The sequence below is a fragment of the Fukomys damarensis genome, unplaced genomic scaffold (assembly GCF_012274545.1).
Source record: "Fukomys damarensis isolate Sample0158 unplaced genomic scaffold, DMR_v1.0_HiC HiC_scaffold_14, whole genome shotgun sequence".
NCBI classification, from domain to species: domain Eukaryota; kingdom Metazoa; phylum Chordata; class Mammalia; order Rodentia; family Bathyergidae; genus Fukomys; species Fukomys damarensis.
The window spans coordinates 65539665-65552543 of NW_022900926.1; the positions used below are offsets into that span (position 1 = coordinate 65539665).

At 52.5% G+C, this 12879-nt stretch overlaps 1 long non-coding RNA gene across 1 annotated transcript in view; it reads left to right on the forward strand.

Annotated features, from left to right (window-relative positions):
* Positions 1-2013, forward strand: part of LOC109118194 — a 3447-nt gene extending 1434 nt beyond the window's left edge. Inside the window, exons 2-3 of the long non-coding RNA XR_002025512.1 lie at positions 1308-1393; positions 1943-2013. This is a non-coding gene — a long non-coding RNA (uncharacterized LOC109118194). The remainder of the gene's footprint in view (positions 1-1307; positions 1394-1942) is intronic.
* Positions 2014-12879: the final 10866 nt, after the last annotated feature.

Below are 12879 nucleotides of genomic sequence, written 5' to 3' on the forward strand. Positions count from 1 at the left end.
AAAAAAAAACTATTCCCCAAAATAAACAAGAGATGGCCAAATGAACCAAATCCAGACTTCTCAAAAGAAGCACAAATGGTCCATACGTACTTGAAAGAACGTCCAGCGTGTTTAGCCATTAGAGAAATGCAAATCAGAACAACTCTGACATTCTGTTTCATTCTAGTCAGACTGGCTAGTACGAAGAACATAAAAAGCAACAAATGGGGATGAGAATGTAGGGGGAAAGGAATCCTTCTATACTGTTCCTGTGAATCCGAGCTCCTACAGACATTACAAAAATTAGTATAGAGATTCCACAAAAAACTAAAGATAGGAGTTCCATTTGACCCGGCTATACCTCTCCGGGGTTCACCAGGGAACCAAAGACATCATACTATCATGATGGATGCAAAGCAACGCTCATAGCAGCCCAATTCAGAATAGCTAACTTCTGAAAACAGCCTAGCTCCTGTCAACAGAGAGATGGTTATAGAAAATGTGGTATGTGTACTGCCACAGAAAAGAATGAAATCATTTGTAGGATAATGGGTGGAACTTGAGACAATCAAGCTAAGTGAAATAAATCAGACTTGGAAAGTTAAATGTTGCACACTTTCTGTTAAATGAGAAACTTCAAATAAGTGCATAAAATGAGGGATTTAAAAAAAACCCTAGAAAATAGACACTTGGAGGTAGCAAAGAAGACCAAGAAAAGGGGAAAGCAGGAAGGTTTAGGGAGATTGAAAATGAGCAAGCTATGTTATGAACTGTTTCTATTCCCCAAGACTGACATTATTCTGTAATACTGACATGCATTAATAAAAGAGTAAAGATGCAAAAAGAAGAAAGAAGAAGAAAGGATGATAATATTCCAGAGTGTGAATGTCTCTGCCTCAGTCTCTAAATGCTAGGCCTCCTGACACCATAGCTATGGACATTCTGCCTTAGCTCCTTCCTGCACACATTGCTCTGGCCCACACGCAGCCTCCAGGGCATGGTGCCCTCCAGCCATCGGCCATGAGCACGCTTTCTTTTCTCAGCTTTCCTTCTCCTCCCAGGGATGGAGCAGGTTTAGTCAAGTCTGGTGTGTGGTGAGGATCCTGCAGCTTAGAGCAGCGGCCCTGAGCTCAAACCCTGAGCATCTACTCCTGGCAGGGAGGGGGTGCGATGGGACAGCATGGAGGACACGGAGGTAACACATGTTGAGTGCTCACCAGAGATGCAGGCGTCCTGTTTCTTGGTGGCAAGGGGCAAGCTTCTGGAACAGCATGGGCTCAGGTGGTGGAAACTTCTTTTTCTTTCCCTCTCACTTGGTTTATTCATAGGCAGAAAAGGAGCCACTGTCCTCATCATTCCTGATTGTTTCTAACCTACAAATGCCTCCCACTTTCCCCATGTTCGGAGGAATGTGGTAAGTCACTGTTTATTATTTCAGCAAACCTTTGGCGCATGCCTAGTAAGTGCCACATCCTGGAGCAATGAAGGCAAGTGAAACAGGTGCACTTCTGAGCAGATGCATGAACCCAGTAAACATATCCTTTTCTAGGATGCTGTGTGGGAGGAAGGATCCCCCTGCCTTAGTGTGGGGACATTATAGTGGGGGCCAGCCGAACCACCCTGTCCTCCTCGGCCTTGCTCATGGTTCTCAGGCACTGTCATCTGGCTTTGGCATCCTCACTGGTCCTTTCTCCACTTCATCTCCTGAGCCCAGATGTGGTCTCCGTGTGGACTATCCTGGTGACTAGTGCACAGGGACCATGAGACGTCATGAGCAGCAGCACTAGGGAGCCGTGAAATCTAGACTAAGCAGAACTCCACTGATTTAAATGGCTTTATGGACCTAGATCATGAACAGCCCTATAATCTCTATGCTGCCTGGGTATTTTTTGGTGGATTCTTAGAATAAATGCCTTGTTTCAGAAAGGAGTGTTCAGAGAGCTAACCTGTTCATGTTTTACAGTGGATCTTACAGAGCTCAAAAGTGTGCCTGTCTGCCTGCCTGCAGCAAATCCCTACTAGCTGGAAAGGTGACCCAAGAACCTGGGCCACTGGTCACATGGCTCCCATTATGGGGGGCGCCCTGTGTTGTGTGCGGTGCCTTCATGTTTGTGAGCAGAAACAGATGCCGAGGACTCCTGCAGAAGTCGCTCTTCAAACAACAGATTAAAACATCTGTCAGGAGGGCTGGGTGGGCAGACCCACAGGGCAGAGCAGCTGGGCCTGTCCGTCACCACCAGGGTGTGGGGTGGGCACTGCTGGACAGACAGAGGGGACAGGGTGGGAGCAGAGTGTACTGACCATGCCCGTCAGTCACGTCTCCATGCTCTGCCAGGATTCACAAGTCCCACTGGCCCCTCTGTTGTCCTGCTGGTCTGTGTGACATTCTACTGGACTAGTGATGTCCTACTGTCCCGGTACCTGTGTAATGTCCTGTTGGAATATCTGAAACCTGCTGGCCTGTCTGAGGTCCTTGTCACTCTTTGGGCCTTCCTTCAAAGTGCTCTTTTTCTCCCTTCAAGGTCTCTTATCAATGAGATGATTGCTAAGGGTGCACGGCTGGCCACTCTGTTCCTCAATTCAGAAATGTGACCCCTGGGATATAGGGTTGCATGTCCACACGAGTTGCCTCAGCTCTGCGCTGGGTAAGGTGAGAATGTTTTAGATGTGTAAAAGGAAACCATCCTGTCTGCTTTATGGCGCAGAACAATTTCAAGGTTTTGGTGATAGAGAGGGCTCAGAAGAGAAGTTTTTAGTGGGTTTCTAGGCCTTTTTATTTTCTCTACCAGCAAATAGAGGAGGGGAATCTGGAATCTCGACAGGAAAACCTTGATTACAGTTGAACCCAATAGTAAAAGTGCACGTGGAAGCCCGAGAAAGGAATCCAAGCCAAAGGAGGGCAGGAGGACAGGACGTGAAATGGAGCTGTGTGGGAGGACAAGCAGCAGGGTGTGGAGGGAGACGTGGAGAAGGATGTGCAGGACAACAGGAAGAGGGTCCAGGAGTGCATTTGCACTGGTGTGTCTATGTGTGAACTTGGGCACTGTGGTTTTGTTTTTGGAGTGAAATCCTCGTTGATTTTCTTCATGCTAATATGTGTGATGTTGTTTAGTTACTTGCTGAGACACAACACCTGACACCCACCACATAAAGGAGGAGAGGTTTATCTGGGCTCACAGTGTGTAGAGGTTTCAGTCCATAGCGGTCTGGCTCCAACCAGGGCGACATGGCAGAGGGGCATCGCACAGGAGAAGCAGCTCACAGTGTGACAATGGGAAGTGGGGCCACCGAGGGGAGAGGAGGGAGAGGGCCTTCCAGGCTGTGCCCGCAGTGACCCACCGCTTCCCGTCAGGCTTCCCCTCCCAGAATCACACCCAGCTATTCCAGTTCCACACCCCCAAGGCCCAGTCACCAACCAAAGCCCCACTTTGGAGAGCAGAGGCTCGGGGACATTTAAGTGCACACTGTAACAGATGGTTGTGCACGTGTGTGGGTGCACACATGAATCAGTTCACGTGCTGATGGCATGACACAGCACAGGGGTGATAATCAGGACTCTGGAAATTGACAGCAGGGTCCGGGAGTCCGGCATCCTCCTCTGCTGGGCCATTCACAGCTCTGGCCCTGTGTCCCTCTGTACTCCTGTGGGGCTGACAGCCACAGTTTCTCTGCTGGGTCTCAGCTCAGCACAACCAGACCTACAGTCTGCTCCTCGTTGACCTGGGCAGTGAGGTAGGTGGTGTCTCCAGAGCTGACTCCAGCCTGTGATGCTGCGAAACCTGAATCAGGCCTCAGAGTCCCTCCTTCTTGTCCCCAGTTGTATGTGAGGCAAATGCCATGTTCCTCCGTGGATTTCTGAAGTCACTGTTTCTGAGAGGCAGATCCAATAGCTTTGCCCACGTGCCTCTCCCAGGCAGGAGAGGTAGGCAGCAGTGCTAGACCAGGCATCTGCTCAGTGAGGCTCCTCCCAGAGGCCCCAGTGCCACCATTCTGGCTGGCCCCATTAGCATCTAAATAGGGCTTTGAGTTGTGTTTGGGACCTCGGCCACATGTGACCTGGTGTCTCCTACCACCCTCCATCCCAGTGGGCATTGCAGGTGGACAAGGAGCTCCGGTCCCATACGGTTGTTTTCACACATTCGTGCCAGAAAAAAGGGGAGGGAGAATGTGCAGTTCCCCACATCTTTAAACAAGGAGCCTCACAGCCTGGGGGGCCAGTGTCTGGGACAGTACAGAAAGGCCCAAGGGAGTCCACAAGCAACCTTTCTTTATGAGTGTTGTTCATCACACGCCAGTGCTTTAAGGACTGCGTGGATATCTGGTCATCAAGACAACAAACAGCTGTGTGCTTGGGGACAGCTGATGATGCCCATGTGTCTCTGTCCCCCAGATGTTTGCCATCACGTGGGTGGGATCTTTGTGAGTCTGGGAACAAAGACCGTTTCCCGCTTTCTGCCACTCACAAGTATATTGTGTCACCACAGGGAGCTGCCTGACACCCACCCCATTGACGCATCCTTTGTGCCCAGATCATCCTCTTCCCAGCAGGCTTGCTGCAGAGGGTATGTGGGAGGATGGACCATCCTAAAATAAGGGAGAGCGATGGACAGAGTGTCTCAGAGAGGAATGCCAGGGCAAGCCAAAGACTGCAGGCAACTCTTGTGCCAAACTGGTGCCAGCCAGAGAGAGATTCTCCTTCTTGGATGGGGCTCCTGCCCAGCAGGACAGAGAGAGAGAGAGAGAGAGAGAGAGAGAGAGATGGAAGGGATGTCAGTGCACTTGAAGAGGGCAGGAAGAGCCCTCCCTGTGGGCCTGAGTCCAGGCTCAGTGTTCATGGAAGATGGGCAGGAAGGTAGGGAGCAGCCCCTTCTGACTTGTCCGGGAAGTTTTGGGCAGGGCAGACAAGAGAGATGGGTGTGAGGCACTTCCTGGTCACAATGGGGACCTCAGCATGATCCTAAGTCAGATGATGCCGGTATTCTCACTGAGGTAATCAGACAATAAGTTGTGGGTGGCTTTAGCCATTTCAGCGAGATTTCAACAGGTTCTTTCTGAGTAGTCCTGGGTCAAAAGATGTAGATGTCTCAAGGTGGGAGAGGCAGAGAGTCTCCATCTCCATGAGCACTGTGGAGAGGGTCTCCATCACCTTGAGCACCAGGAGGAAAGGTCTCCATTGCCTTGAGCACCAGGGCAGGTTCACCATTGCCTTGAATACCATAGGAAGGTCTCCATTGTCTTGAGTATCATGGAGATGTTCTCCTCACCTTAAGTACCACTGGGAGGGTCTCCATTGCCAAGAGCAGCACCATGGAGCAGGTTTCCACTGCTTTGTGTGCCACAGGAAGGTCCACTGCCACGAACACCATGTGGAGAGTCTCTATTGCCTTGAGAACCACAGGAAAGGTCTCCATTGCTTTAATCACTATGGGAAGTTCTCCACTGCCTTGAACACCAGGGAAGGGGTCTCTACTACCTTGAGGCCACTGGGAGGGTCATTGTCTTGAATACCATGGGGAGGTATTGAGTTGTGTTTGGGATCTTGGCCACATGTGACCTGGTGTCTCCTACCACCCTTTTCTTCCCTTGAGCAACTTGGGTGGGGTCTCCACGGTCTTTAGCTCCAGAAAAGGCTCTCCATCCCTGCCCCAGTGTGAGCTCTGGTTGCCCACTCCAGAGGAGCCTGAACCTTACTTTGAAGGATAAACCTACCAGTCCCTGCTCCCCAGAAGCCCAGCTTGGTCAGAAATCTGCTAATTGTCCTTGAGCACAGCTGGCAGTGGCTGTTCAGGCTGCTGATCTTGCCCTGCTTCCTCTCTGAGCATGTGGGATTAACTAGACATGGATCCAAACAGACTCCTGGGGAGACCTTCCCTACCTGCCCAGCCCCACTCACATTCTCCTGCGTCACTCTAGAGTGACAGTTCTACCCCAGGATTTTCTTACCCACAAACCCTGGCTCTTAGCAAACTCTCTTGTGAATTGAAGAATCGTGTCTGATACATGCAGAGGCCAAACTATTTGCAGATCAAAAGCCCATCTACGGGGCCAGGGATTTAACTCAGTGGTTCTGCCTCCTGCCTTGCAAGCACAAGGACCAGGGATTGATTCCCAGTACAAAAAAAAAAAAAAAAAAAAAAAAAGCTATGGCACTGTCCTGAGAACATGCTTATTGTTGGGGAGAGGCTGGGTAGGCCTGCTCTACCATCTCTATTCCAACATCCATGCTGCTCCTTCCCAAGGGGGAGAAGAGCCCAGGAGGGGCAGAGTTCTGTTTGCAACAAACGAACAACACTGCGGGCCTACCCTCCCCCTGGAGCACTGAGCTCATCTTTGCTGATCTGAGTTAGAGGACATTTGGGGAAATAATACCATGTGGCCCTTGTTCATCTAGAATGGTGCTGCAGGGAGACCCAGCAATTCTTTCTTTTGTTACTGTGCTCAAAACATAGTTTTGACCATCTGCTATGGGCAGTGCCGCAGGTCCTGAGATAGAGTCGTGAGTCAGAGACAGTGATTTGCTGAATGAGCTACAGGAGGATGATCAGAAGAGAGCAAGCAGGATCTCACCTTTGCTCATAGAGGAAGGGGCAAAGGACTGAGGATATAGTGCAAGAGAAAACAGACTCGAAGGGGGTCATGCCCAGGTTCTCCAGTGAAAGAGAACCAACAGCGTATGCGTGTATAGAGGAAGAGAGGAGTCACCATGTGTTTTGTTACTTTCTTTGATGCAGGGACAAAGGAAGGAGAGGTTTATTTGGGCTCAGTTTTTAGAGGTTTGAGGCCAGAGCTGGCCACATGGCAGCGGGGCCTTGCAGAGGAGACTGTGTATGGTGTGGCAGCAGGAAGCAGAGAATGATCAAAGAGGGGCAGGGGGAGAAGGACCCTTCCAAGCCACACCCTCAGTGACCCTGTTCCTCTGAACAGGCTTTCCATCCCAGCACCACATTTAGCTATAAACTCATCAGTGGGCTAATCCACTGTTAAGTATCACACCCCCATGATCCAATCACCTCCCCAAAGTCCCACCTATGAGTGCATGAAGCTTTAGGGGTCATCTGGATATAAACCATAAATAGCTCGTGACCTTGGGACTGGTGATCCTGGTGTCTACGGGCAGGTGGGACGGGATGGGATGGCACAGGACTGATGCCACAGCTGGTCCTCCTGGCCCTCAGTCTGCTGTCTAAGTCCTTCAGCTGCCTGGACGAGGCCCAGCCTCATTACCAAGGTGGCTTGCTTTCCTCAAAGCCCATTGATTTCCACACTAATCTCATCTAAAAATACTTCCACTCAATGTCCAGACCAAAAACACCACTGTGGCCAGGCTAAGTGGATGCCAGACAGTCCTGCAGCAGCTACTGTGCATTCGTGATAGCAAACCTGTCTAAAAAGGAAACCAGACCTCTTCCCCTGCTTCAGAGGTGGAAATTGCAGGCCATCTCCCTTTCCCCTGAGGAATGACTTTCCCCTGGGCAAGCCTCCCAGCCAGGGATCTGCAGCAGTTTGGGTGGTCCTAGGACAGTCTTATAGGACCTACTTATGAGGTGCAGAGCCCAAGTCCGTGACTCTGGGGTTCTCAGATGGGGGGCCTGGGAAGCCTAGGCACGAACTTCTGCTCAGTACTTGAGGAGAATTCCAAATGGCTCGAATATCCCCGGTGACAGTGTGATCCAAGGTGATGCAACAGAGGCCCTGAGCACCCGCAGAGGCTTCCCAGGCCACTGGGACCCAGGCTGGATGGGCTCTTGTGGCCACCAGCCACAGTGGCCACGGACCTGTGGACAGAGCCTCCCTGACCTGCCTCCTTGTCCTCAGGAATTCTGTCCTAGGGTGCAATAGGGCTGAGCTCCTGTCTCAGGACAGTACCTTGGCCTTCTTATTTCTCAGGATTTAACTTACAGAAGGTGACAAAATAAAGCCAGGAAAACCCAAGAGAGACCAGAATGAGAATGACGGTCGACAGGACTGCCCATCTCCTCAGTGATTTTAATTATATTCAGTAAACATTGTCCGCCTCGCATGAGGTCCAGGGAAGGAGGGGTGCAGCATGTCCAGATGTTTTGACCACCAGAACCAGGTCCCCCAGGTCTTTGCAGGGGCTGCACATTTGCTGAGTGAACTGCATTTGGAATGAGGTACACTGAGAAATAATCATTGCCCTCTGGAAATCAGCTGGGTAGCACAGAGTGTGGCTTTTCTGTCACAGCTGCGGCTTGATGTGGCTGAGTTCTGCCAAGACTCTACCCAATGGAATCCCCTTGGTCTGGGATCTCTTACAGAAATGCATTGCTGTGGTGGTGCACACCTGTAATCCCAGTATTCTGGGAGGCTGAGGCAGGAGGATTGCAAGTTCCAGTTGAAGCTGGACAGCTTATGACTTAGTGAGATCTTATCTCAAAATAAAAAACAGAAAGGGCCCTTGGTGAAATTTCCAGTACAGATACCAAGAAGAAGGAGGCAGCAGAGGAGGAGGAGGACAAGGAGGAGGAGGAAGAGGAAGAGGAAGAAGAGGGAAAATGGCCTCAGAGGAGGCAGGGGTGGCCAAGAGAAGCTCACTGAGGCCCTGTGCACATGGGCAGCTGCCCCCACCTTCAGCGGTGGTACTGCCAAGAGACTGCTGAGGTGTCTGTAGGCTGGGACAGTTGCCAGCTGTGGCTCAGGCCCTGAGGTCGAGCTGGGGGGAGGGTCTCCCTCCACATCGGTGCCAGGCCGGAGCCCTCTAGCAAGCACACACCAGGGCACAGCCCAGGTGCCCTTGTCTGTGGGGAAGAACCCATGTCTGGAGCGCAGCCCTGGCCTGTGGCCCATGCCTGCAGGCGGTTCTGCCACCACTGTCTAGTGAGAGGCCCTGGGCCCCCAACATGGTCCAGCCTTGGCCCATGGTGCTGCTACCCCAACCTGCACCCACAGTGCTGCCCGAAGCCAAAAGGGGACTTTGCACTTTACACTTCTCACCTAGGAAGTCTTCGCTGGCCTGGACACGGGCCCAGGGCAAGCGCCACTCAGGATCTGGGGAGGGTGTTGCAGGGGTCCCTGCAGTGATTACGGACAGGGAAGCTGATCCTCTCACACCCCAGGCCCTCCTTCCCTCCCTCTGGCCCAGCAGCTGGTCCCTCATGTGTGCTCCTCACCCATGCAGGGTCCTTGGGGATTGGTCTGTCTGCTGTCCTCCTGCTGTGGGATGTTTTTTCTACTTGTCCAGTCCATTCCATCACAATTACCTGCTTCTCTAGTCAGGTGTACAAAACTGTGGGCCAGTGGGTTCAGCAACCAAGTGGACCCTGCCAACAACAGATCCCACTGGAACCTGTGTCCTCTCCCAGACCACACTGCCTGGGGATCTGCTGTGCCTTGTGGCCCAGGCCAGGGACCAGTCTCACCCTGAAACCCACATTTTCCCAACCATGAGTCTGCTCACTCTGTCCTAGGTCCCTCATGCTGTCACCCAGGCTGGAGGTCCATCCCTCTCTTTCGCGGCCCTCAGGAGTGGTTCCCTCCATCCACTTGTGTCGTCACGGACTCCATCTCTCTACCCAGTTACTAAAACTGATCACGACACCCCTCCCCTTACAACCCTCCAATGGGCATTTTCCTCAGATCCGTGTGTTGGTTCTTTGTCCCCAAGGCGCATCATGGGGGTGGAGCCCAGGAACAGGGCTCCGCCTCCTGAGTGGGCTGGTCCTATGGGTGGAGCTGCTGTGACAGTGATATTGGCCCCTCTGGCTGTCTCACCTCTCTTTCTGTTGTGGGCTGTTGTGTCAAGAAGGCCCTGGCCAGATCTCAGCTTCCAAAACCATGAGAAAAAAGAGTCTTTTTTTTTTTTTTTTTCACAGAATACCAGGCCTGCAGCCCAAATGGACTCATGCAGTCACAAGTGTTCTCCAGTTCAGCCGCTCCCTAGGCAGTATGGCCTCTCTCTTCTATTCTGTGCTCACCCCTGCCCTTCCTCTTCCTCCTCTAGATCTAGGCAACTTTGAGTCACTTGGTTTGTCCCCAACAGCCACTCCCCTAGAATGCCACGTGTTTCAGCTGTGCGAAGGCCTCAGGGTTGCTCCCCGCGGCATGCAGTCACAAGTGTTCTCCAGTTCAGCCGCTCCCTAGGCAGTATGGCCTCTCTCTTCTATTCTGTGCTCACCCCTGCCCTTCCTCTTCCTCCTCTAGATCTAGGCAACTTTGAGTCACTTGGTTTGTCCCCAACAGCCACTCCCCTAGAATGCCACGTGTTTCAGCTGTGCGAAGGCCTCAGGGTTGCTCCCCGCGGTGGCCTGAATCCCGGCTGTACCATGTGGACACCTGGGCTGTCTCCTGCCTCCCTGCGTCACACCTGGTGTTTTGTGAGCAGCAGGTGATGATGGGTAAAGATTGTGAATATTAAATTAGAGGGTGAATGGAGGAGAAAGATGAGGCTGCCGAGAGCTGAACCAGGCTGTATCCAGGGCAGTCCCACTCTGCTCTGGGAAGAGCAGGCTCAGGGCCCAGTCGGATAGCTTCTGCTCTGGAGGAAGAGTGCCAAGGACACCTGTGTGCTGGAGAGCCAGAAGGTCCCATCTAAAGCTCCCTGCAGAGTTCAGTGTAAGTCCTTGTCAGGAAGCTGAAGGATCTGCTTTGGAAGGCTAGAGTCTGCCCTGGCAGCCTGAAGGAACTGGAGACAGATGCCCGGAGTTGATGGAGAAGGCTGGAGCTCTCCCCAAGACACAAAAAGGGCAGGCTTCCTTCTTTCCCTTTTTAGTCCATGAAGGCTACAGCCTATTGGTTGGTGCCAGTCTCATCCAGGGTGGGGCTTCCTGCTTCAGTTTTTGGCTTTCGAGTCTTCGCCGGAACTGTGCTCCAATTAGCTATCACAGTTCATATCATGTTCCTGTAGTCGTTGTGATTATTTACCTGCCAGTCACCTGTCAATCATCTGCGCCTCCATGGCCTGTGCTTGTTGTCTCTCTGTCATGTGTCCATCTCCCTGCGCTGTGTCTGATTATCACCTTCATCTGCACAGCTGTGCTAGCCGTGTACCCAGCAGACCTCTCCCCATCACCTTGCACCTGTCACACCATCTCTGTGTGACCCATGGGCCCTTTCCCCAAGTATAATCATCAGGACGGGACAGTGCCATGGCCATTCGTAACCCTCTAGTTTCTGATGCAGAGCAGAGATTGGGTTGCTTGTGTCACCCAACACAGACTGGTTCCAGGAATTTTAAGGCCTGACACATGCAAGAAGGGCGTTTTTGATAACAGGCCAAGAGGTATCAGTGAGGCCTACAGGAGGAAGCTGCAGGGCTCTCTGATTCTCAGTCACCGCCGGGAGTGGGATGAGCATCTCCAGGGATGTGAGGCAAGGCTGCAAGCTGTGCTGGTCTGAGGCACCCAGGAGGTGGGGCCTGAGGCCTGCAGGGCTCTGATCTCCCCGCTTCACTGCCTCTGCTGAGGAAGTGGGGAAGCTTCAACCACCCACGTGCCGGTCTGAGTTTTCTGAGCAGCGTCTGTAAAGAGGGGCGAATCTTCCTCTTGGTCAAGCCCCAGCCCACATCCAGCTCACTGCCCGTGGAACATTTCTGGAGGCCCCGTTTCCTGTCCTCAGACCTTGCTCTGCCTGAGGCCCTGTGGTTTTTCAGCCCCTGATAAAGAAAGGCTAACAATGGGGGGAAGTGCTGCGTTGACCTGATTTCTTTCTCAGTTATCACTAAACAAATACCTGCTCTAGTGAGCTGGGGTTATCTCTCAGAAGCTGCTGGGAGCAGGCACTGGGGATGTCCCATTTCATTCTTCTAGAAGGACAGCTCTGGCTTCCACCCCAGGCCCAGCTCAGAAGACCTGGTCCCTTCCTTCCATTAGCCAGAGTACAGTTGTCTACCAAGGATAGAGGAACTCAACTCCATGTTGGGAGGGGATTTTATGGTTTCTGGGCTGCAGCTTGGGCTCTGTCCTGACATCCCTGAAAACCTTGAGTGATGATGTGCAAATGGTCTGGGGTGACCTGGTGAAACACAGTGCTCACGTTCTGTTCTCCACTCTCTCAATCCCTGCCTTGCCTGGAGTGGGACCTGGTTAGTCCACCCCAGGTGTTACGTGGAGGCCAGCACCTTGCACAGGCTTGTGTCCCCTTGCAGAAGGCACCCGGCTGTATGCCTGCTCCACCACCTGCTGCAGCAGGCAGACCATAGATATGCTCTGCATCCTGTTTCCAATCCATAGAAGAGCCATGGCCATTGCACAGGAACAAAGAGTGAGTGTTCGAGGAATGTTTCATGGCCTTGGCACAGGAGAAGGAAGCCTGGGTGTTGGCTGAGCTCACCACAGTCAGCTCCAAGTACCTAGCATCCAGCACATGGAGGGTGGGAGAGAGACTGGCACCTCTGGTTACAGATATGGCCAGCAGCCCTGACTCCCCTGTCTTTGCTGGCTCTGTCTCTCTGCTCAGCTCTACACCCAGCACACTGGGCTCTGCAGAGATGTGTCCAAAGGATAATGCCTTCAGGAAGATGAGGTTGTTTACCTGCGATCTGGAACCTACAGTTTTTCTGATACCTGGAGCTGCCTCATGGCATGCAGTGGGCTTAGGGGACTATTGCTGAATGAATGAATGAGTGAATACATGAGGGACAGATGTCCTCTGCTGAAGCCAGGGTAGCTGGGCCATGGCATGTGGGGGGGATGTGCAGACCCTGAGTCCCTCAGTATGCAAGGTCTCCGGGACCACTCTGTTCCTCCAGCCTTGCTTTCTTGGGATGACATAGTCCCAGGAGTTCCTGGGGGTTCCTGGGGACATTGGCATGTGGCGGTCCTTCCAGTTGGTATAGTGCATGGACACTGAGCTGCCCAAGGCCACAGAGCCCTGGAGCACACGCCTCCCCCAGCTGCTCTGCACAGACCTGGGGCGGCCAGGAAGGGACCTTGCTGTAATGAG